Here is a 22,859-nt window from a genome sequence, read left to right as displayed (position 1 = left end):
TCTGTTTTCCCAAATACTACCGGAGATCAATCGATTTTAACTCAAATCAACCCTCTACAAAATCCAGAACCGTTATTGGTAGATCTGAATGAACCAGAACCATTCAACGACGCTCATTCATCAACGCTCAGAGTTCCGATGAATCAATCTAATCAAAATAATTCGCAGAACCTTACGTTAGAAACGGTTAGTAAAGTTGTAGAAGATGTTCTAACTTCAAAAATGGAAACTATGATGAATCTGATCGTAAATAAACTGTCTAATCAATCACAAAGAATTAATTTAACAGGAATTAATCAAGAGATACTCAATGAATCGCTTAGAAACAACAAAGCTCATGTTAACGAATTGCTCATGAATCACTCGCAGATCTATCAACCACATGATCAGGCTAGAGGTCAACCAATTACGCGAGAAAATATCCAACAAATACCTGAAAACAGGCAGTCTAGACCTTATGGGGAACCAACTTATTTTCGCGCATCTAACGATGTAGGGGGCATCCAAACCACTTCAGGTGGTGGAACGCCAAGATGGTCCAGAATTCCAATCGATAAGTGGCCAGTGAGATTTAGTGGGGATCCTAGAGGTCCATCCGTTGAAGAATTCCTAAAAAGAGTAGAAACATTAGCAAATAATAATCGCACTGGTGAAATCGAACTTTTAGGTCAAGCAAATTTTTTGTTCAAGCAAGATTCTATCGCAGAAGATTGGTACTACACGTATAGCTCGAAATTTACTTCGTGGAGAGTTTTTAAGGACATGATACAATTGAGATTTGGAATGCCAAATACAGATCGGGTAATTGAAAAACAAATTAGAGAAAGACGACAATATTTAAATGAAACTTTCATTGCTTTTGTAGCCGAGATTGATAGACTGGCTCAAAAATTATCAACTCCATTAGACGAAAAAGAGAAACTAAAAATTATTTTAGAAAATATGAGAGATAGTTATCGTCCACATTTAGCCTTCATTAATTTACAATTTATTACCCTAGATGCTTTGACAGGATTATGTTTTGAATTAGATAAAGCTTTTTATCACACCTATACGAACCGTGGAAAGTCGTTAGGAGTACATGAAATCGAACAAACAAATTTAGAAAAAATCTCAGAAGAACAGAATCAAGAATTAAACGCAATGAGTTTATACAAAAATAATTCTAGAATTGAAAACACGGATCAGAACTCAAAATTAAATGAACAGGAAAATATTCTTTGTTGGAACTGTCGAAATTATGGTCACTATTGGCGAAATTGTAACAAACAAAAAAGAATATTCTGTCACGTATGTGGAGAATCGAATGTAGTTGCCACAGAATGTCCAAAAAGACATCAGTTTAAAGTAATTAAAACAAAAAACGAAACATTGGAGAGGCAATAGGGAGTCACCTTTCCACTTCGATAAACGATACTCCCAGAAATTACATAGATAGTAATAACGAAATAATTCAAATTCAAATTAAGCCAAACAAGTGTCCACATATTTCTGTTAAAATTCTGAATACAGAGATAGATGCATTATTAGATTCGGGAGCCGCGATAAGTATTATTAGTGATACGAATCTAATTAGAAAGCACAATTTTCAAATTAGCCAGACAAATTTAAAAATAAAAACGGCAGATAGCACAGAATACCCAGGAATTGGCTTGATTCATATTCCCTATACTTTTCAGAAAATGACTAAAGTTATTCCAACGCTTTATGTTCCACAAATAGAAAAAAAGTTAATATTAGGAATAGACTTTTGGAATGGGTTTGGTATTAAGCCAGCCATAGTTTCAAGATCTGAATGGAAACCGTTATCCTGCGAGTTATCACAAGTCGACGAAATTGCGTTAAATACAGCAGTAGACTATTTTGCCGAAAAGAGTGAGGAAATAAATGTTATTCTTGAACCAAGCGGAGAAATTCTTATGGAAGCTCCTATTCAAACAGATTCAACTTTAGAGATCCCTTCGGTGGAAATTCCATCAAGCTTAAACTTCGAACAAATGATGTTTGAACATGACTTGTCAGAAAAAGAGAAGAAAAACTTAGTCGAAATTCTTAAAAGCTTCGATTCAGGCGGAAAGCTAGGACGCACAAATTTAATTGAGCATAGGATAGAATTGATTGAAGGAGCCGAACCAAAAAGACCTCCTAAATATAGAAGATCACCTGCAATGGAAAAAGAAATTCAAAAAGAAATCAAACGTATGATAGATTTAGATATTATCGAAGAATCTAACGCAGATTGGTGTAATCCCTTACTACCAGTAAGAAAACCATCCGGAGAATGGAGGATATGTTTAGACTGTAGAAATATTAATAAAGTAACAAAGAATGAGGCATACCCCATACCAGATATGCAAAACATTTTAGGAAAAATTGAAAAAGCTAAATATTTTACAGTACTCGATTTATCAAAGGCCTATTGGCAAATACCATTGGAGGAAAACAGTAGAGACTACACTTCATTTCGTTCAGGTCATAAATTATACCGTTTTAAAGTAACTGCCTTTGGTCTAAAGGGAGCACCTAGAACGCAGACAAAACTGATGCAAAAAGTAGTTGGATTCGACCTAGAACCACTAGTGTTCGTTTATATGGACGACATTATTATTTTGTCAAACACACTAGAAGAACATTTTCGGTTATTAAAAGAAGTAGGAAGAAGAATCAAATCTGCAGGTCTAACAATCAGTTTAGAAAAGTCGAAAATTTGCCAAAAGAAAGTTAACTACCTAGGCTTTGTATTATCCGAAGAGGGATTGTCCATCGATAGCGAAAAACTAGAACCAATACTTAGCTATCCAATTCCGAAAACGATACGAGAAATCCGAAGTTTAATTGGTATGATAGGATTCTTCAAACAGTTTATTCCTAATTATAGTGAAATTCTAAGTCCAATAACGGATTTGCTCAAAAAAGAAAACGGTAAATTTAAATGGACCCCGGAAGCCAACGTGGCATTAAATCAAATGAAAAGCATCCTAACATGTCCACCCACTCTAGCTAACCCTGATTTTCAAAAGCAATTCATAATAGAATCAGACGCATCTGCTCACGCTGTGGGAGCAGTACTGATACAAATTCAAGACGGTTGTCGGAAACCAATAGCATTTTTCTCGAAGAAATTGACCGCGGCTCAGCAAAAATATTCCGCGACAGAACGCGAATGTCTAGGCGTTATATTAGCCATAGAACGATTTAAACAATATATAGAAGGAACTTCATTCAAAGTCATAACAGACGCGCAATCATTGAAATGGTTAAGTCAAGTTACAGTAGAAGGTAATTCAGCCAGACTCGTGAGGTGGGCCCTCCGACTGCAATATTATGATTTTGAACTTGAATATAGAAAAGGAAAATTTAACATCGTTGCGGATGCTTTATCTAGAATAAATTCTCTGGAAATATCCTCAGTAGACATTGAATATGAAAAACTAATACGTGACATCGACAGCAATCCACAAAAATACAAAGATTTCAAAGTAATCAGAAAAAAGATCTATAAATTTCTTCCAGACAAAGGAAGTGCTGATCCTCGATTTCAATGGAAGTATTATCCAACAAGAGAAGAGAGAATACGAATCTTAGAAGCAGAACATAGCTTAGCACATTTAGGAACAGATAAAACACTCAAGAAAATTCAAGAAAAATACTACTGGCCAAGAATGAGCACAGAAATAAAACGTTATTGCGCAGCATGCGATGTATGTAAAACTGCAAAACATCCCAATATTAACAAAACACCCATTATGGGAAAACAAAAAGTTGCAGATATGCCATGGCAAATAGTCTCAGTTGACTATGTAGGACCATTTCCTAGATCGAAACAAGGAAATTCAATGCTTCTAGTTGTTACTGATCTATTTTCAAAGTTCGTTGTAATTCAACCAATGAGAGAATCAAAAACAAATACGCTGATTAAATTTCTTGAAAACAATATATTTTTACTATTCAGTGTCCCAGAAATTTTAATTTCTGATAACGGACCTCAGTTTAAGTCAGCACTATTCGCGTCATTTTTGAATAAATACAAAGTAAAACACTGGCGAAATGCAAATTATCATCCGGCTAACAACCCTACCGAAAGGGTTAATCGTGTCATTAATTCAGCAATTCGAACATACTTAAAAGATGATCAAACAGACTGGGATCAAAATATTCAAAAAATAGCCTTAGCGATTCGAACAGGTTGTCACGATTCAACTGAATACACCCCTTATTTTATAAATTTTGGGAGAAATCATATAAGCATGGGTGATGGATACCAACAAATCAGGGATTCAGATCAAAATGTTCAAGTAGAACCGCAAAAGTTATCGGAAGATTTGAAAAAAGTGTTTACCAAAGTCAAAGAGAATCTGAAGAAGGCATTCCATAGATACGAAAAATATTATAATCTTAAAGCAAATAAAAATCTACCTGAATTTTCAGTAGGAGAAGTAGTATACAAAAAGAATTATCCCCTTTCGAACAAAATTAAAAAGTTCAACGCAAAATTAGCAAAAACATACACTTTAGCTAAAATCCGAGCAAAAATAGGATCGAATTGTTTCGACTTAGAAGACGAGTTAGGAAATAGCTTAGGAGTGTACCAAAGATCAGATTTATTAAAGAAAGAAAAAAACGAAAAAAATTAAAATTTCATACCATGATTAAGTAATTTGCATCAGGTTTTGCCCTTGAGTCCGATTGCCATCGAAGCCTTGAAGCCTTCCGAGGTGAAGAAAGGAAAAACCACTCCGAAGTGACAGTGGGAGTCTGGAAGGGCCCAGATAATGGCCATCCCGGCCGGACTTGAATACCTGGTACGAATTTACTTCCATCATGATCTGAGCTAAAAAGAAAACAAATAATAATTAGAACAGTTTACAAAAAAAAATAGAGCTATGTATAGAAACAAAGTTGGAATCAACAGCAAAACACTATGAACAACACGGTTTGTCTTGGCTCGACGGAGTTGAAAACGTATTAAGAATGACAAACCGAACATAGGGAACGACAAAAACAATTATTCAAATCATGAAACACGGTTGGTTGTTGCTCGACGGAGTGAAAACGTACGTAGGTAGGAAAACAAACCAAAGATAAATATAAAAACAAAACGAAATTGAAACGAAAATGAATACGATTTGAATTTATTTTCAGTAACTTAAAGAACTCATCAAACAACACCAAAATTTTCCAAAAATATCTAGAAGTTAAAAATAATTCGTACGCCGTTTTTTACAATAAGTGAAAAATTAAACAAATTTTTACGTTTAGGATTGAAAGGTTCAAAAAGAATCTCAAATTACGTTTTAACCCTCACACAGTTCGAGCTCATTCATTTTTCGTTGCTTAATTCACTTACTCTTAACAATAAAATCACTGCTTACCTTTAGTTTTCCACACATACGCCATAGACCTAGTTGTCCAGTTCCTAAATATGCACAGTTAAATTAATTAATCTCCGTAAAATCTAAAAAAAAAAAATCTTCATCACTTACAATAATTTCTCATAAATTTCCATTTTAGCAATCCGAACAATAACAATAACATTTTCAAAACAGCCGTCAAAACGTCATTTGATTACAGTAGAGGCTTTGCTTGAGTAAATTTTATGCTGTCAGTTTCACCCGACGAGGGGTGTGGTTATTTGATCGGAAAATTTTCTGATGTTAAAAATTATTTAGGGATGTTTGGCTTTCGAGCATGAAGTTTGTTGAGAAAAGCTCAACGTTACAAAATTTGTTGTTATAAACAAACGAAAGTAGGTATAGCATTCATACCGTACGCCAATTGAGTAATAGGATTAAATAAGAAGCAGAACCTCAAGCAAAAGCCAGTTGAATGGTATTCTACAGAAGTCAACGATAAGTGAATGAATTTAAAAAAATAAGAAAACAACTTAGACTTGAAAAAAATATTTTCTTAGATTTTCAATCTAAGAAAATATTTTTTCTCGAATGTGTTGAGGGAAATGTAACAGTGTTACAAGAATTCAGTACTATTGATAAAGAAATAAAGATAAGATAAAAGGAGAAATTCAATTTAAATATTTAAATTAAAAAGCGAGTCTTAAGATCCCTCGATTCTCCTAAGCGACACTAGCGCCAAACGCTAAAATTTTAAGTCTTGTCATACATTATGCAGAACTAACCAATCAGGAATCGACACGAGATTGCGCGAATTAAGTTGAGGGAAATACGGGTTATTGCCGCCAAAAACCAATTCAGTGGTCTCATTAAAGTGGTCACCCTGAAGTGATAAGGTGTGAAAAGAGCCTCCTGGAAAAAGATCTGGTATCTTAGTGACCACGCTGTGAGTGTGAAACAAACCTCGAGAGGTAAAAACGGAACTTAGCTTTGAAAAAGCAAATAAATTCTAAGCTAATTGTTTCATTTGAAGGATAACCTTCAAATGAAGGTTTTGGTCTTGGGCTCATCGTCAAATACGAGCCCATTACCCCGCCGCATCGAGGAGTTTGGTTGTCGGATCTCGAAATAAAGTTCAACGCTCTTCGGAACCGGATACGACCGATTGGGAAACCCTGCATCAAAGGAATCTCTTCAGTGTACCGCCGGGAGCTCCCTCGGCTGACAGCATCGTTACTACAAGGGGTGATTGTCACGAATAGTTACGCTCCTTCCGCCGCCGATGAACGTCACCACGTGTCGGAGACACAAACCACGTAGCAGGAAAATCACAGGTGACGTACAGTACTAAACCAAACCTGGCTCATAGAATAAATTCCGGCGTTTAACCTAACACTTGGGTAGTGATTTGCCGAAATAAGGTCCCTGAATTTGGTTCGATTAGGAATTTTGAAATCGTTGGAATTGTTGCCCTAAAATCGCGTTTCAGTTTCTCTTTCGTTGGTCTTCATTTGTATGTCGAGAATTAAAAACCTCCTAAGAGTCTCACCGGGCCTTTAAGACTCGCAGCTTTGCGGCAGCTTGCTGCCTGGCGCGAAAGCAAAGTTGTTGCTTTCTTCTTGATCAAACCATAATGGGAGAGTTTGGTTTGATTGTAAGCTAACTATAAAGATGTAGACTCCACTACAAGGCTTCCCATTTCACACGGTACACTTTGGACAAAGATTTACATTCTGGGTTGTCATTCAGTAGTCGACAAGGTAATTATGTTTGAACATTAAATCATTAGTGGGGACATCTTAAGATTATGAAATTTCATAGATGAATTGAAAGTTAGAAGAAATCAAAGATGGTGAGAATGAGCGGGTGGAATTTATTCGGAAACATTATCATCACATATCAAAATTTATTTAAGCTCGGGTCAACTTCTATGAAGTGGTAGATACAGGTGGAGTTGCAACTATCACCACACATAAGTAGGCCAAGCCCGTTAGGCCCCACAAGCGGAAATATTGCAGTGCGTAGTTGTTGGCCCGTACTGAACGAAAATTTAGTTTGTGATGATATTGCTTCTAAATAAATTCTACCCGCTTATTTTCACCATCTTCCATTTCTTCTAACGTTTAACCATTATTAAAATTATATAACCTTAAGATGTCCCTACTAGAAAGGACATCACTTTTCACCGATGACGCTGATGAGTTAAAAAAAACATACATTTCGGTGATTTATGTTTTATAAAATTTTATATAGTTTTTTTTTGCTCCCATACATTTTCCGATGCATTTTGAGACACCAATCATCAGTTTAAAGTTTAAGATGATTTAGTTGATTCCTGAATAAATATTCATTTTATTATTCCTGTACTTTGTTTTGTTTTGCCCTGCATATAATTTTCTCGAATGTTTGATCATTGCGGGGTTAAAAAATAGTTGATTTCTAGATTTAGCTGCATATTAAATCGTCTTGCTGCCAGTCGCCAATTTTGAACATGAATAATTATTATAGTTTATCTTTCTTTCAGAGCGTCGGATGACTTCGATCCTGGATACGACCAAGGAATGTTTGTGTGCCTCTCTTGTGGTCCACAATTCGCCAGTTTACGAACGTTTGGACACAGTACAGCTCAAATGTAGTGGTCTTCTCGGAGACAACAAATAATTCCAACAAAATAGAATAGTGTTGAACCATTCAACCTCTGCTGCTCTCCCTTCTGGCCAAGAACATCTGCAATTTTGGAAAAACATCGACGACATCAACTAGCATTTCGACATCTTAATCCCAGCGGACTTCATTCTTTGCTTTCACAGTGTGAGGCAGCCAACTGAAAAAGCCTGACCAGTTGAAGTAGCTCACAGCGTTGGCAATATTTGAGCGCTAGTCCGTTATGTGAGTCACATCGGCCATGTCCTCTTGGGAAATCTGGAGTTTTCCAATTGCGGCATTTAACAAACTCTTTTCATTCTCAGCGATTTCGGGTTAATCCGCTGGAAAATCAGTCGTAAATAGCACCAGAGAATTGAGCTCGAACTCCACCGTGATGTATTTGGCCGTAGTCGTGAGGTATACTGTTTCCGAATACCGATCCGACCACAGATCAGCATCGAAAGCACAGCATTTAGCTCTCAAAGCCTCCCTCACTTCTGCCAACTGTTTGGCTCTGACCTTCTCAACAACAACGCACGCTTTTTTCGATACTATCGATGGGTGTGGCAGCACATTTTCGAGGTCCACATTCCCGAATTCCGCACCAACTTCGATAAGCTTCTGCACCAAATTCCTAATACCTGGTCCGTTAAGCACGCTAAATGGACGCAGATCTAAGGCTTCCCACTTCACGCAAGCGTCCAAAATTCGGTCCTTGACGTGCTGTGATACACTTTGGGCAGAAGCTTGGCCTTCTGGAATACTCTCCTGTACCACTTTCGGGATACTCTCCTGATCCACTTCAGAAGCCGAAGACTAAGGATCGGAATCAGAAGCGCCTGCATCTCCCGATGTGGTGATTCAAGTTCTAGATATTGTTGCCATTCGGGAATCGGAAAAGGGATTCGCAGTTCACGCACTACACAAAGCCGACACACTCCCTTGTGCTGCTCAAACACACGTTCTTGAAGATACTCCAAGCTTCGCATGATCGGGCCTCTTCCTTGTCGCAAAGGATGTACTCGCCTGAGCGAACGCGAGTGCGAACGATAGCAGTGTTAACCGGAGTATTTTCCATAATGGGAGAGTTTGGTTTGATTGTAAGCTAACTAAAGAGATGTAGACTCCACTACAAGGCTTCCCATTTCACACGGTACACTTAGGACAAAGATTGGCCTTCCGGAGATCTTTCCTGTTCCTTTTGTTCAAATCCAGCTTTGCAATCAGAAGACGAAGGATAAGATACAGAATTGACAACGCCTGCCCTGACTCTTTGAAAGTGATGATTCAGGTTCGACGTGCTATTGCCCTTTGGGAACCGGAAAAGAGATTGACACTTTGCACACTGCACAAACCCAACACTCACTCTTGTGGTGCTCAAACACAACTTCTTGAAGATACTTAAAGCTTTGGTTGATCGTGCACCTTGCTTATCATCGCACTCTCCTGAGCGCACCCGAATACGAATCGTAGCACTGTCTACTGGTGTGTTTTCATTCTGGGTTGTCATTCAGCAATCGGCAAGGTAATTATTATTGAACATTAAATCAATGTTATTTAACTTATCGGTGAAAAGAGATGTCATTTTTAGTAGGGACATTTATTGATTTTGGAATTTCATAGATGGATTGGAAGTTAGAAGAAATGAAAGATGGTGAAAATGAGCGAGTAAAATTTATTTGGTAGCAATATCTTCACATATCAAACTTTTGTTCAGCACGAGCCAACTACTTTGAAATGGAGATAGAGTTGCATCTATCACCACACATAAGTAGGCCAAGCGTGGTTCACCCCACAAGCGGAAATATTGCAGTGCGTAGCAGTTGGCTCGTACTGAACAGAAAATTGATATGTGATGATAATGCTTCTAAATAAACTCTACCCGCTCATTTTTACCATCTTTGATTTTTTCTAACTTTCTAACCATCTTTAAAATTTCATAACCTTAAGATGTCCTTCCTAAAAAGGATATCACTGTTCACATAAAAAACCGATAAGTTTAATAACAAACATACATAACAGTGATAAATCGCATCTTAACATTAAATTTATATTCAATTCTTTATATAAAGTTTCAATTGATATCATTTCAATGACAAATGAATTTAATTAAAGATGTTTAAGTTAATATTTGCAATGTTCGTTTCGTTTCAGAATTTACCATACCATTACCATGTATTCCAGAGCGGTGACGGCGGATCTGGTTCAAAAGTGCATTTAAAAAATCAATAGATTTGAGCACAATTTCCGTCTTCGAACCGATGGATCCATAAGAGTTGGAGCAAAAGAAACGAGAGGTTCCTAAGATACGACCTAGAAACGAGCTCGAACTCATCCGTGATGTATTTGGCCGTAGTCCTGATGTATGGTGTTTCCGAATACCGATTTGACCAAAGATCAGCATCGAAAGCACAGCATTTAGCTCTCAAAGCCTCCCTCACTTCTGGCAACTGTTTGGCTCTGACCTTCTTAGCAACAACGTACGCTTTCCTCAACACTATCGATGGGTCTGGCAGCACACTTTCGAGGTCCACATTCCCGAATTCCGCACCAACCTCGATAAGCTTCTGCGCCAAATTCCTAAAGCCTGGTTCGTTAAGCACGCTAAATGGACGCAGATCTAAGGCTTCCTACTTCACGTAAGTGTCAAAAAATCTGGTTCTTGACGTGCTGTGGAACACTTTGGGCAGAAGCTTGGCCTTCGGGAATATTATCCTGTTCCACTTCAGAAGCCGAAGACTCAGGATCGGAATCAGAAACTCCTGCCCTGCATCTCTCGAAGTGGCGATTCAGGTTCGAAATGCTATTGCCCTTTGGGAACCGGAAAAGCGATTCGCAGTTCACGCACTGAACATACCCGACACTATCCCTCGTGCTGCTCAAACACACGTTCTTGAAGATACTCCAAGCTTCGCATGATCGGGCACCTCTCTTGTCGCAAAGTATGTACTCGCCTGAGCGCACCCGAATGCGAACCGTAGCACTGTCAACCGGTGTGTTTTCCATTATGGGAGAGTTTGGTTTGCTTGTAAGCTAATTAGAAAGAGAGATTGACCAAATGTAGACTCAACTAAAAGGCTTCCCATTTCACACGGTATACTTTGGACAAAGATTGGCCTTCCGTAGTTCTTTCCTGTTCCTGTATTTCAAATCCAGCTTCGCAACCAGAAGACGAGGAATAAGAAGTAGAACTGACAACCCTGCCCTGTAACTTTCAAAGTGGCGATTAAGGTTCGACGTGCTATTGCCCTTTGGGAACCGGAAAAGAGATTGACACTTTGCACACTGCGCAAACACGACACTCTCGCTTGTGCTGCTCAAACACACCTTCTTGAAAATGCTCCAAGCTTCGAATGATCGGCACCTTGCTGATCATCGCATACGATGTACTCTCCTAAGCGCACCCGAATACGAATCGTAGCACTATCTACTGATGTGTTTTCCATTCTGGGTTGTCATTCAGTAGTCGAGAAGGTAATTATTATTGAACATTAAATCAATGTTATTTAACTTATCGGCAAAAAATTATGTCCTTTTTACTACTATGAAGTTGTAGATACAGATAGAGTTGCATCTATCACCTCTTATTAGTAGGCCAAGCGTGGTTCGCCCCACAAGCAAAAATATTGCAGTGCGTAGTATTTGGCCCGTGCTGAACTAAAATTTAGTTCGTGATGATAATGCTTCTAAATAAAGTTTACCCGCTTATTTTCACCATCTTTGATTTCTTCTGACGTTTATCCATTTATAAAATTTCATAATTTTGAGACGCCTCTACTAAAAAGGACATCACTTTTCACCGATAAAGCCAACAGGTTAGATAACAAACATACAAAACGGTGATTTATGTCTTATAACATTAAATATAGTTACTCTTTTTGCTCCCATACGTTTTTCGATGCATTTTGAGTCACCAATCATCAGTGTAAAATTTCAGATGATTTGATTGATTCCTGAATTAATATCCATTTTATTATTCCAGTACTTTGTTTTGTATTGACAACGCCTGCCCTGCAACTTTCATAAAGGCGATTAAGGTTCGACGTGCTATTGCCCTTTGGGAACCGGAAAAGAGATTGATACTTAGCACACTGCACAAACACGACACTCTCGCTTGTGCTGCTCAAACACACCTTCTTGAAAATGCTCCAAGCTTCGGATGATCAGCACCTTGCTTATCATCGCATACGATGTACTCTCCTAAGCGCACCCGAATACGAATCGTAGCACTATCTACTGATGTGTTTTCCATTCTGGGTTGTCATTCAGCAGTCGAGAAGGTAATTATTATTGAACATTAAATCAATGTTATTTAACTTATCGGCAAAAAATTATGTCCTTTTAAGTAGGGACATTTATAGATAATGGAATTTCTTAGATGGATTGAAAGTTAGAAGAAATGAAAAATGGTGAAAATGAGCGAGTAAAATTTATTTAGAAGCTTAGAAGCAATATCATCTCAAAACAAATTTTTGTTTAGCATGGGCCAACTACTATGAAGTGGTAGATACAGATAGAGTTGCATCTATCACCTCTCATTTTCGTAGATGACGGAAAGAATTAAAGAAACATAAGCTACCAAAGAACGAAAGAACATAAGCCGTAAATATCATGAATTTTTCGAAAAAGATACAACGGCTCACCGACAGGACTTGAACCTGCAATCTCCGCTTCAGTACAACGGCGCGTTAGCCAATTCCACCACGGTGAACGTGATGAAACCGACGAACCCGAGCAATCGAGCTCTGCCGATCAACTGCTGGACCTTCTATCGAAAACACAATGTATATCTCGCATGTGATCTTTCCCGCTATTGATATGGGTGGGGTTAGAGAAACAAGAGATATCAATAGCGGGAAAGATCACATGCGGGATATACATTGTGTTTTCGATAGAAGGTCCAGCAGTTGATCGGCAGAGCTCGATTGCTCGGGTTCGCCGGTTTCATCACGTTCACCGTGGTGGAATTGGCTAACACGCCGTTGTACTGAAGCGGAGATTGCAGGTTCAAGTCCTGTCGGTGAGCCGTTGTATCTTTTTCGAAAAATTCATGATATTTACGGCTTATGTTCTTTCGTTCTTTGATAGCTTATGTTTCTTTAATTTTTTCCGTCATCTACGAAAATGTGAAATAAAATCTCAAGAACCCATCCAAAGCTCGGAATTCTTCTACAATTTTTCAAAATTTCCTCACTTGTTCATAGAAATTCAGGTCTCAATATTAAATTCTTGAGTTGAACTTTTAATAATCATAAAAAAATTGAAATTTGGTTTTGAATTTCATATCAAACTTGAATCAAATTTTTCTAAATTCATATGCATTTTCAATATTTTCATAATAGTTTTCGAATATAGAAAAACAGAAATTTTTTTTTATATATTCGAATTTGATGGTCTTGAACAAATTGTATGGAGCTATCATATAGCGGAATAGTTGTGCTGAATTTAAAATATTGCTTTTCCATTTTAATTTTTATAATTACAATTTATTTGACACCTTTTAACCACCGGGTCTTTTCATTTTTGTTGATTCTAATAAAATGGAAAAGCAACAAAAGCAGTTCCGAGTTCTCTGTTCTTGATTCGAAATAAATGCAGTAAAACCCCGCTAATCCGCAGTAGTCAGATAAGTGAAACCTTGGATTAAACAAAATTCAAATATTACGATAAAAAATTGAAAACTTATATGAAGATGAATGAAGATATAGAGGAATTATTTGAAATTCATATTTAAAATTGTGATCTAGAATTAAGATCCCGAAATTGATTTTCATTTACATTTCAGAAATCGTATAGAAATTCGTATAGGTCGTATAGATCGTATTGAAACTCGAAAAAAGATTCGAAGTTCAATTTTTGAATTCAGATTCTGAATTAAGATTCAGAATACAGATTCAAAATAAAGAAAAAGATTAAGCTTGGAAGTGGGTTTTACAATCAACATAAAATTGTTGAGGAGTTGGTTTGTCAATTCAATTTTCAGGTTTTATTTTTTCATTCAAAATGAGTTGTACACACAATTCAGCTGAAAATCATTATTATAGACTAGAATTTCAGTTAGTTTTCTAAGTTTTGTTTTATGAAAAAAAAATCCCAAATTTGAATGAAAAAAAATCGACAGTACCTGATCTTCATTGAAAAAATCGGTGTTTTGCTTAACATTATTAATATTGCAATAATTATTATTATGGCTCAAGTTTGCATCAAAAAAAAAATTGATCCAAAATTTATTTATCACTTTCATTTTTGAAAATTTGATCTTTTTCATTCAAGGGTTAAAATATTTGAATTTGCAAATAAGTTGGGAAGATTGAGCTTGATAGCTTTGAGCCTAGAAGAAGTTTTTTTTCAAAGAATTCGAAAGCACTCCTAAAATAACTTATTTTAGGATCAAATCAAATAAGTTTGATCCACAATACTTTCAAACAAATTCAAAGATTTTTTTAACCATTGATGAATGCGAATTCCACATTTTGTTACTTAATGTTTATTTATAAACATTTAGTTTTTTTTTTAGTTTCATTGCTTATTTTCTTAATTTACGATTCAAAATGAAAACTTTTATTTAATGTAAAAGTACTCAAAAATAAATAATCATACAGTTAAAAACATAATTTGATATTTTTTTCTTTCATTCGTGCATTATTAAGAGTTACATGACAAAAAAATTTAAAATACATCCAAAAATCTGTAAAATGGTCAACTACATTTTTATAAGAAATCCCATTGTAACAAATAAGAGAACTTACTTTCATCGATGCACACAGGAGTACGTAGAAGGAAAAGTTGGCCAAAAGTATTTAGTGGTTTGAAATCAATAAAAACGTTTATTTTGACTTATCAAACGATTTTAAGATCATTTAACATATTTTTCACCGTTTTCGTAATTTTTCATAATTTTCCATTAGAAATTTTTTAACAATTATATGACATGGTAGATAACCCTGGTTGAAAAAGTTGTAAAATTAAAAAACTCTAGATTTTTTTTTATTTGTTTTGGAAAGTTACAAAACATTTGAAAATATTCGAAAAAGAACATAAATTTTACCGAGCATTAGTTTAAAATAAACGAAGCTCTAGGTGACTTTTTTGTGGAAGTAATCTATCAATATTTTTAAACTTCAAACTTAAAAATATCAAAAATGCGCGAGTTTGCGCGATTTTTTTTCTTTTGCACATGATTATTGAAGTTATCAATTTCCAGATTACATGAAACGTTTTGCCGGGACTTGCTGGGAACATTAACAAAAACACAGTTTTGTAAAACAAACAACGTTTAAAATAAAAAATAAATAGAAGAATTTTCAAAGCAGTTATCAGTGGCCCTATTATCATCGATTTTTATCTATTATACTCAAAATTATTTAACATCCCTCCATTGAAGTTCTCCATATCAAATTTTTATTTTTAGTTACTTAAGAAACTTTATTTCATAGATTTGACTTAGTCGCGCTGATTCGACGATTTGTAGAAAAATTGTATCTTATAAAAATACTAAAGTTTCGACAGGTGCTACAGCTTATAAACAAATAAGATGTCAAAAAACGACCGGCACATGGTGCTAAATTAATTCAAGAATCAAATAAACATTGACATTAAAATAACCAATGAAATTTAAATTTTTAGTTTTGGCCAGGTTTTTGGGTCGAAAACTCCTGTGTGCGATGGTTAAAAAAACTTATTCTATGCTTGAATCAAATGAGCGCAATCTACCAAACACTCGAGCAAAGTCAAAGATTTAAGCAACTAAAGAAAATAAAATAAGTTTTAAAAGTAAAATTAATTGATTAAAGTTTTTCAGTTCAAACCTGATGTTTGCAATCTTGATCAAAATTCAAGATTAAGTTTGAAATTTGGCTCTTGATTATACTGCAATTTTGATATTTTTAATTTTATTTACGGGATATTACATATCTCCTTATCCGTAAATACATTTCGTTAAAATGAATTCCTTAAATCAAATACTATGGACTTTGGTAACCAATTTGAAAATTCGAATTGAAATAACAATCGAAACTATAAGCCTGCTCTCTTACAATTGGATTCCTCAACGAAATAGTAATCTTGAAAGTTATAACTCACTTATGTGTTAAAACATCCCGTTTGGAGGCGTTAATAAAAAAAAATTTACATAACCATTTTTTTTTTGTTTGATTTTCTGAATTAAGTTAATAAATCCAGGCTAAATCCAGGCATTTTTTCAGTGTAATGAATTTTGTATTCAATATCGGGGAAACTCCGGATATAACCGGATAATCTTGCAACCATATGATAAGTAAAAGGAACATCACTAGAATGCTCATCCTTTTCAATCAAACGATTAGTTTTTAAAATTCACGCGTTTGTAACCTCCCGGATTTCGAATGAGTACAGCGTTAATATTGTGTTTTTTTTTCATATTCGGAATATATATATTTTTTTAATGCATATGGGACTCAAAAATTATGGAAAATTTTTTGAATAAAATGCAGATCCTAATTTGAAAAACAATTTCAAAATACCTTTTTGACCAATTTGTTGATCGACCGGAAATAATTTCTAGGTTACGTATCGGCTTAGCGGTCTTTTCAGGACAATTATAGCACTTTTTATATGCGCTTTATCTAGCGTTTTGAATTATATCAATTTTTCATCAAGAAACTAAAATTTATGACAGAAGTGTAAAACATGGTAAAACATGGTGGTATGATTTTGAAGTTATGAATTAAAAAAAATTTAAAAAAAGTATAAGTAGAAAATAAAAAAATATTAGGCATAATGTATCTTTTTCTCGTGCAAACAAAGTGCTTGGTGTTTATAATAACATTGATCATTGGGGTAGCTTTAATCAACATGTAATTTTTCCAGATAAATAACTAAGTCTAAAGTTAAAATATCTCAAAATTTTTTTCTAAGATGGAAAACCTATAAGTTGAGTTTCGAATTGGGAAAAAAACTTGGTTTGGTTTTCGAAGACTTCAAATGTATGTAAAAATGTAATTTAAAAATCTTGAAACACCTATTTTTCGAAGGCTCGCCAACGAGCACCCTTCCTGATGAAATCAAAGCGTTCAGAAGCAAACAGGTTTATTGATGTGATAGGTCAACTTTTTTTTTCTCAGTAAATGTTTAGTTTTGATGAAGATTTTGTTGTAGTTTGCGGTAAATTTCGATATTTCAAAGATACGGACATTTACCAAGAGTAATCCAGTCTTGGACAAAAAAGGTTAGAAACCCTATCAAATTGTACATTTTGAAGGAATAGTGCGAGGGCATATGAAATTGAATGAAGGCTAATTTTCATTTGTTTTGGTAGTTAAAATTTTATAAGTAATGTTGAAAAGTTTAGCGCCTTAATTTATGCAGCATCATTGTCTATCTTTCGTTTTTAATTGTTGTTCGGCTTAAACAAATTAAGGACCACGTTGTTGTTTTTTTTCTGGACTCCAAAGAAATCAAAACCAAGAAAAACAGAAATTCAGAAGTTGTTTTGTATTCTATATGATGAAGAAAACTTGTTACAATCGTCAAAATAAAGACCGATCAATGTTACCTCAAAGCATCAAATTCTAACCAGAGATTAAATCGATTTCTAAATCGAAATTAAAGTAGTCTTATATATGTATGCAACCGTGTTTTACGTTCATAGGAGTCCATTTCTGGTTTTAAAAATATGACACATGCCACATTGGAGATCGATATTCGTACTGTTGTATTTCGAGGTTCTATCATCTGATTTAAGTGTTCAAAGTCAAAGGCATGATAAAATAATTTTAAATTGAAAATAAAGATCTTAGGGCATAAAGCCGAAAGTTATTATTCTTTATTTTTAGCCAATGCATATTGAATTCCTTTTTTATTGAGTGAGGTTACCCAGCTGCCTGCCCCTTCATTAAAAGGAAATTTGTGTTTAAATTTTTACATTTCTTTTTTTTTTTTTTAATTTCAGATTTCGTCGAATATATGCACAAACTGCGCTTCGAAGGCACGACCCAAGAAAAAGTTGTATGGGAAAAACTCTCGAAAATAAAAAAGAAGCATGGCCTCAACACTTCATCTGCTGGAATGAATGCGCCAACTGTTGGTTATCAATCAACCATTGAATTCATCTGACGAAGAATTTCTGGCAGTCACTCCATTGGCCTTGACTTTGTCTTCACCCGGAGGAACGCGTCTACTGGGTAATCCTGCACAGCTGCAGCACTGTCAAAGGCTCACAACTGCAGTACGATATAAGCAGCCAGCGACTAGCTTCAAACAATAATTTTAAATTTGGCTATCAGGCTGGCTCTGAAAAAAAAAGTAAATGAATAGTGAAAATTTGTACGGACTGCTGAAGTTCGACCTAAGAAATAGTTTTGAATTACTAGGAACCGATCTACAGTTTCTGGACAGACTCGACTCCTTTTGTCGCTCAATACAACACCCGCTAGGCTAATGTTTTGCTCGCTGTTATCACCCGCAGCGGGTATTGTGAGGATGCGTTTCGCCAGAGTGGCCAGTCTCGGAAACAGGGAAGCTCAACAGTGTTTCGGGTGCGTCGTCATTCCTTCTACCGTATTGCAAGTACAGCTCCGGCTCTGCCTACGGCGCTAGAATACCACTGCTACTTTCATCCATTCACGACCCAAATCGATATCTTTTGGAATCTCAGCGGACTAAGATCTTTGCTTTCACAGTGTGAGGCAGCAAACTGAAAAAGACTGACCGGTTCATGTAGTTCACAGCGTTTCTTGCTACTTGTAGGCATGTCATGATCGATGGAGCATGGTCTCTCAAATAATTGCCATCCAATGCATGCTTCAAAACGGTGTCTGGATAATTGACCATGCAGAAAACAACTCCTTACATTTGCAGAGATTTCAGATTGATCCGATGAAAAATCAGTCGTAAATAACACCAGTGATTTGAGCTCAAACTTCTCCGTGATGTATTTGGCCGTAGTCGTGAGGTATGCTGTTTCCGAATACCAATCCGACCACAGATCAGCATCGCAAGCACAGCATTTAGCTCTCAAAGCCTCCCTCACTTCTGGCAACTGTTTCGCTCTGACCTTCTCTGCAACGACGCACGCTTTCCTCGAAACTATTGATGGGTCCGGCAGCACACTTTCGAGGTCCACATTCCCGAATTCCGCACCAACTTCGATAAGCTTCTGCGCCAAATTCCTAAAACCTGGTCCATTAGGCACGCTAAATGGACGCAGATCCAAGGCTTCCCACTTCACGCAAGCGTCAAAAAATCCGGTCTTTGACGTGCTGTGGTACGCTTTGGGCAGAAGCTTGGCCTCTCGGAATACTCTCTTGTACCACTTTCGGGATACTCTCCTGTTCCACTTCAGAAGCCACTTCCGGGATACTCTCCTGTTCCTCTTCAGAAGCCGAAGACTCAGGATCGGAATCGGAAGCGCCTTACCTGGTTCTCTCGAAGTGTCAATTCAGGTTCGAGGTACTGTTGCCTTTCGGGAATCGGAAAACGGATCCGCAGTTCACGCACTGCACAAAGCCGACACACTCCCTTGTGGTGCTCAAACACACGTTCTTGAATATACTCCAAGCTTCGCATGATCGGGCACATTCCTTGTCGCAAAGGATGTACTCGCCTGAGCGAACCCGGATGCGAACGGTAGCAGCGTTAACCGGTGCGTTTTCCATAATGGGAGAATTTGGTTTTATTGTAAGCTCAGTAGAAAGAGAGATTGATCAAATGTAGACTCAACTAAAAGGCTTCTCATTTCACACGGTATACTTTGGACAAAGATTGGCCTTCCATAGTTCTTTCCTGTTCCTGTATTTCAAATCCAGCTTCGCAACCAGAAGACGAGGAATTAGAAGCAGAACTGACAACCCTGCCCTGTAACTTTCAAAGTGGCGATTAAGATTCGACGTGCTATTGCCCTTTGGGAACCGGAAAAGAGATTGATACTTTGCACACTGCACAAACCCAACACTCTCCCTTGTGCTGCTCAAACACACCTTCTTGAAAATGCTCCAAGCTTCGGATGATCGGCACCTTGCTTATCATCGCATACGATGTACTCTCCTGAGCGCACCCGAATAGCACTATCTACTGGTGTGTTTTCCATTCTGGGTTGTCATTCAGCAGTCGAGAAGGTAATTATTATTGAACATTAAATCAATATTATTTAACTTATCGATGAAAAGTGATGTTTTTTTTTAGTAGGGACGTTTATAGATTATGGAATTTCATAGATGGATTGAAAGTTAGAAGAAATCAAAGATGGTGAAAATGAGCGAGTGAAATTTATTTCGAAGCAATATCATCACATATCAAATTTTTGTTTAGCACGGGCCAACTATTATGAAATGGTAGATAGTGATAGAGTTGCATTTAAGTAGGCCAAGTGCGGTTCGCCCCACAAGCAAAAATATGGCAGTGCGTAGTAGTTGGCCCGTGCTGAACTAAAATTTAGTATGTGATGATAATGCTTCTAAATAAAGTTTACCCGCTTATTTTCACCATCTTTGATTTCTTCTGACGTTTAACCATTTATTAAATTTCATAATTTTGAGATGCCTCTACTAAAAAGGACATCACATTTCACCGATAAAGCCAATAGGTTAGATAACAAACATACAAAACGGTGATTTATGTCTTATAACATTAAATATAGTTCCTCTTTTTGCTCCCATACGTTTTTCGATGCATTTTGAGTCACCAATCATCAGTGTAAAATTTCAGATGATTTGGTTGATTCCTGAATTAATATCCATTTTATTATTCCTGTACTTTGTTTTGTATTGCCCTGCATGTAATTTTCTCGAATATCTGATCATTGCTGAGTTGAAAAATAGTTGATTTCCAGATTAAGCCGCATATTTAATCGTCTTGCTGCCTATCGCCAATTGTGAATATGAATAATTATTTAAGTTTATCTTTCTTTCAGAGCATCGGATATCTTAGATCCTGGATAGGACCAAGGAAATTGGGTGTGCCTCTCTTGGGCATTTCGTTAATTTACGAACGTTTGGACACAGTACAGCTCCAATGTAGTGGTCTTCTCGGAGACAACAATTAATTCCAACAAAATAGAATAGTGTTGAACCATTCAACCTCTGTTGCTCTCCCTTCTGGCCAAGAACATCCTTAATTTTCGAAATAACATCAAAGACATCAACTAGCATATCGACATCTGCATCCCAGCGGACTTCAAACTTTGCTTTCACAGCGTAAGGCAGCAAACTGAAAAAGCCTGACTAGTTCAAGTAGTTCACAGCGTTTCTTGCTACTTGCAGGCATGTCATGATCGATGGAGCATGGTCTCTCAAAAAATTTCCATCCAATGCATGTTTCAAAAAGGTGTCCAGATTATTGGCCATGCAGGACACAAAGTTCCGATTGGCGAATGCTTTGGCAATATTTGAGCGCTGGTCCGTTATGTGAGTCACATCAGCAATGTCCTCTTGGGAAATCTGGAGTTTTTCAATTGCAGCATTTGAAAAACTCCTTACATTCGCAGCGATTTCGGATTGATCCGCTGGGAGGTCAGTCGTAAATAGCACCAGCGATTTGAGCTCGAACTCCTCCGTTATGTATTTGGCCGTAGTCGTGAGGTATGCTGATTCCGAATACCGATCCGACCACAGATCAGCATCGCAAGCACAGCATTTAGCTCTCAAAGCCTCCCTCACTTCTGGCAACTGTTTCGTTCTGACCTTCTCTGCAACGACGCACGCTTTCCCGAAACTATTGATGGGTCTGGCAGAACACTTTCGAGGTCCACATTCCTGAATTCCGCACCAACTTCGATAAGCTTCTGCGCCCAATTCCTAAAACCTGGTCTGTTAAGCACACAAAATGGACGCAGATCTAAGGCTTTCCACTTCATGCAAGCGTTAAAAATTTGGTCCTTGACGTGCTGTTGTACGCTTTGGGCAGAAGCTTGGCCTTCCGGAATACTCTCCTGTTCCACTTCAGAAGCCGAAGACTCAGGATCGGATTCAGAAGCACCTGCTCTGCATCTCTCGAAGTGGCGATTCAGGTTCGAGGTACTGTTGCCCTTCGGGAATCGGAAAAGGGATCCGCAGTTCACGCACTGCACAAAGCCAACACACTCCCTTGTAGTGCTCAAACTCACATTCTTGAAGATACTCCAAGCTTCGCATGATCGGGCACCTTCCTTGTCGCAAAGTATGTACTCGCCTAAGCGCACCCGTATGCGAATCGTAGCACTGTCAATCGGTGTGTTTTCCATTCTGAGAATGATAATGGGAACTACATTATTCTATTGTAAGTTTTTTAGAAAGAGAGATTGATCAATTGTGAACTCAACTAATAATAAAAAAAAATTAATAAAAATAAAAGTTTCTGATTCTTCTCTGAAATTTCAATTATAAAATGTCTGATATGCAAACTGTGTTGAGCCTTTGAACTTTACAAAAATAATGTTGCTACAAGTAGGTAAGCATAAAAAGGCTAATAATCATCTGGGTACACGGTACTTAAATGGTACCGTAAATGGAGTGAATCAGAACAGTTTTTGTACTTTTTTCGTAATATTTCTGTCATACCATGTATGAGGACTCTAAGAACATCATCTTGAACATGGATCAGTGCGTTGTTTTTTGCTTTGCAAATCTGTTATTGAAATTAAACCAATCAAAGTTAAGCTTTCTCTTAATATTTTGTTTATTCCAATTCTCCGTTTTAACCATTTTCGTAAGCTAATTAAACCCAAAAATTGTCAATGGTATTGCCTACCTTCAGGGGCAAAAATTATCGAAGAAAATTTAAAGCGAATATCTTCTGGGATTGACTTAAAAATGAATTTCCTACCGTTTCACATTATTTTTCCATTCACAGAGGATCCTAGATGTGCCCAAAAAAAATTTTGTTGAAAAGTGTCGCCATTTTAAGTAATTT

At 36.7% G+C, this 22,859-nt stretch overlaps 2 long non-coding RNA genes across 2 annotated transcripts; one reads left to right on the top strand and one right to left on the bottom strand.

Moving 5' to 3' along the window:
- Positions 1–445: 445 nt before the first annotated feature.
- LOC129754692 (uncharacterized) lies at positions 446–5,416 on the bottom strand. The gene is made up of 3 exons (XR_008739059.1): positions 5,373–5,416; positions 4,645–4,799; positions 446–609 (listed from the first exon to the last, which is right to left on the bottom strand). It is a non-coding gene; the product is annotated as an uncharacterized LOC129754692 (long non-coding RNA).
- A 1,630-nt stretch (positions 5,417–7,046) lies between these two features.
- Positions 7,047–22,247, top strand: LOC129739125 (uncharacterized). The gene is made up of 6 exons (XR_008735754.1): positions 7,047–7,111; positions 7,876–9,522; positions 10,152–11,471; positions 11,980–12,277; positions 17,926–20,089; positions 20,884–22,247. It is a non-coding gene; the product is annotated as an uncharacterized LOC129739125 (long non-coding RNA).
- The last annotated feature ends 612 nt before the right edge of the window (positions 22,248–22,859 follow it).

The sequence above is a fragment of the Uranotaenia lowii genome, chromosome 1, assembly GCF_029784155.1.
Source record: "Uranotaenia lowii strain MFRU-FL chromosome 1, ASM2978415v1, whole genome shotgun sequence".
In the NCBI taxonomy this organism is placed as follows: domain Eukaryota; kingdom Metazoa; phylum Arthropoda; class Insecta; order Diptera; family Culicidae; genus Uranotaenia; species Uranotaenia lowii.
The sequence above is the reverse complement of the archived record's forward strand: the minus strand, read 5'-3'. Positions and strand labels throughout refer to the sequence as shown.